General features: G+C 36.0%; 1 pseudogene; it reads left to right on the forward strand.

Annotated features, from left to right (window-relative positions):
* The first annotated feature begins 1445 nt into the window (after window positions 1–1445).
* On the forward strand, window positions 1446–1778 carry LOC141541258 (large ribosomal subunit protein eL33 pseudogene; annotated as a pseudogene).
* The last annotated feature ends 1318 nt before the right edge of the window (window positions 1779–3096 follow it).

Here is a 3096-nt window from a genome sequence, read left to right on the forward strand (position 1 = left end):
GACCAAATCTAAGCTTGTAGCTCAAGTAGAGGGGCACCTAGTGGATAACTCAGATAGTGTGCCCCTTCCTGCATCATTAAATAGAATGGTATGCTGTCTTAAAGGTAGGATCCTCTAACTTTAAGACTCTCAAGTCCCAAAAAACGTACTTGCTCTGTTTTCCCTTTTCAAAACTCCCTGAAGGTCTGTAATCTTTGGCTTTTCATTCTTTTTTTTTTTTTTTCCCCTGAGGCTGGGGTTAAGTGACTTGCCCAGGGTCACACAGCTGGAAGTGTTAAGTGTCTGAGACCAGATTTGAACTCGGGTCCTCCTGAATTCAGGGCTGGTGCTCTATCCACTGCTGCCACCTAGCTGCCCCCCTTTCTTTTCTTAAAAAAATACACACAAATATGTTGTATTTTCCCCATCCAAGAATATATAGCTGTAGTCAATGTGTGTTTATGTGTGTTTGTGTGTGGGTGTTCTGATGCTCCAGATTTCTCCTGAAGGAGAAGACAGAAACAAGCCAAACTGCACAGGAATCTAGAAAGGCATCAGTCCAACCACAAGACTTCTATAGGAAATCATGAGCACCTCAGCAATGATGGCAGATGGAGATGCCCAGAGCCTTAATGAGGAAGAGAAGAAAGGAATTCAGAGTCTTAATGAGGGAAGGTGATAAAAGAGATAAAGATGCTCAACCTTATTTGTACCTAAATTATCCTTAGGGAAGAAAAACATGTTTTCCATAGCAGTAAATTATTTATGCTGAGGAACAAACCACTTCTATTCCTTTTCTAGTAACCTGAATGAGTGTGGGGTTTTTGGTCCAGTTAAATAAAATCTGTCCAGTCTCTGTTGTCTTGTCAGTCTAAGTACTTGTAGGGGACTTGAGAGATTCCAGAGTCATATGCTCAAATATCTGGCAGAGACTGCAGTGGTTGGTTACAACAGGAAAAAGACTACTATTAAAAGAGGGTCCTAAGATGAATCTGTTCTGTTGGGTTAAGATTTATGACCCAAATATGAGTTATATAACATTTTCACAGTATGTTTCTGGAGAAGTACAAGTAGTACCTTCTCAATCATAGTGCTGCACTATGTTGTATTATATCATAAAAGATTTCACAAAAGCCAAACATATGAAGAAGAGACTGCACTCACAAATCTTGTTCCTACTGGTATCGCTGAGATTGTGAAAGCCAATGTTTTACCCCAGTGTGAGCACTGCTTACAAGAGCCAATTACTTTCAGTCATAAAAACCATCTTATCCTTCAAAATTCTCTTTTGAACATCATCAACTTTGATTAGTAATACCCTCCATTAAGCCTTAAAAATATCTTTGCAACTATGAGTGAGTCAATAAACTTCTTAGAGGCTCTAGGTTCCTCCTGAAAAAATTTAAGGTTTTTCCTCTATATTGGAGTTGAAGGCCTGCTAGAAACAAGATTTCTAGAACACCAAAATGTCTGGAAGACTGTGGTCCAAAGCTATTTTTGTTGGCTACAAGTGAGACCTACAAAACCAGAGGGAATGTCCTGCTTTTCCAAAAATTGAAGGACTCTGTGCTTCGGATGAAACTGGAATCTATTTGGGCAAGAGATATGCTTATGTATAAAAGCCAAAAACAACACAGTGACTCCTGGTGGGAAACCCAACAGAACAAGAATGATCTGGGGAAAAGTTATTTGGGCTTATGGAAACAGTGGAATGGTTTGAGCCAAGTTCAGAAACAGTTTTCCTGCCAAGGCTATTGGACACAGGAATCCGAATGATGTTCTACTCCTCAAGGATCTAGACTATGAAAAATGATTGAATAAAATTACACACTTTTTTGAAATATATAATAAAAGTATGAGGATTAGAATCAATAATTTCTAAGATCTTGTCCAGCTCTACTTATATTTATAATATACTTATTATATGAATATTTATAATATACTTATTATATGAATAAACATGAGTATAAAATATGACAGAGAAATTTCAATACATCAAATTCTAGACTTTATTTTTAAGGTTCACTCATTCACTGATACCACAAATATTTATTGAGAAGTTATTATTTTATAATGTAATACAAATGCAGAGATGTTAAGGGCAGATTGGAAGAAAAGTAAAGAGGGACATTTAGATTTCATGACTTTAAACAGTTGATCTTGGTTGGAAAGAAAAAAAGTTTTTACAATTTAGATAATACTTTCACTTACACAGCCAAGTATGGGCCCAAGCATAGCACAAAAGTGGGCAGAATGATCTCCCTAAAGTCAGGAAAACCTGAGTTCAAATATTGCCTCAGACACTTACTAGCTGTATGATCCTAGATAAGTCACTTAACTTCTGCTTGTCTCAGTTTCCTCCATTATAAAATGTCATACCTTGTAGGGTTGTTGTAAGTATCAAATGAGATATTTGTAAAAAATAAATAAATGAAAGAAAGAAAGAAAGAAAGAAAGAAGGAAAGAAAGAAAGAAAGAAAGGAAGAAAGAAAGAAAGAGAGAGAAAGAAAGAAAGAAAGAAAGAAAAAAAGAAAGAAAGAAAGAAAGAAAGAGAGAAAGAAAGAGAAAGAAAGAAAGAAAGAAAGAAAGAAAGAAAGAAAGAAAGAAAGAGAGAAAGAAAGAAAGAAAGAAAGAAAGAAAGAGAAAGAAAGAGAGAAAGAAAGAGAGAAAGAAAGAGAGAAAGAAAGAGAGGAAGGAAGGAAGGAAGGAAGGAAGGAAGGAAGGAAGGAAGGAAGGAAGGAAGGAAGAAAGGAAGGAAGAAAGAAAGAAAAAAGAAAGAAAGAAAGAAAGAAAGAAATAATAATAATAATAGTAAGTATTTTATAAATGTTTATTCCTTTCCCTTCTCCCCCAGTGACTTTATAAGTTACTGAAGGTGGCCTCTAAAGGGAGAAAGGTTATGGCTCTATATTATATGTGGGCTCAGATTCAAGACCTTTGTATCTTTTATCATGTCAATAAAACTATGATGTTTTGAAGCCTTGTAAACCTGAAAGCTTGTAAGGGAAGCTGAAGACTTTTCTCGCTTGTCACATTACACACACACACACACACACACACACACACACACACACACACACACACACACACACATTTACAAAGTTGTGTGCATATATA

Source organism: Sminthopsis crassicaudata, chromosome 4 (assembly GCF_048593235.1).
Source record: "Sminthopsis crassicaudata isolate SCR6 chromosome 4, ASM4859323v1, whole genome shotgun sequence".
NCBI classification, from domain to species: Eukaryota; Metazoa; Chordata; class Mammalia; order Dasyuromorphia; family Dasyuridae; genus Sminthopsis; species Sminthopsis crassicaudata.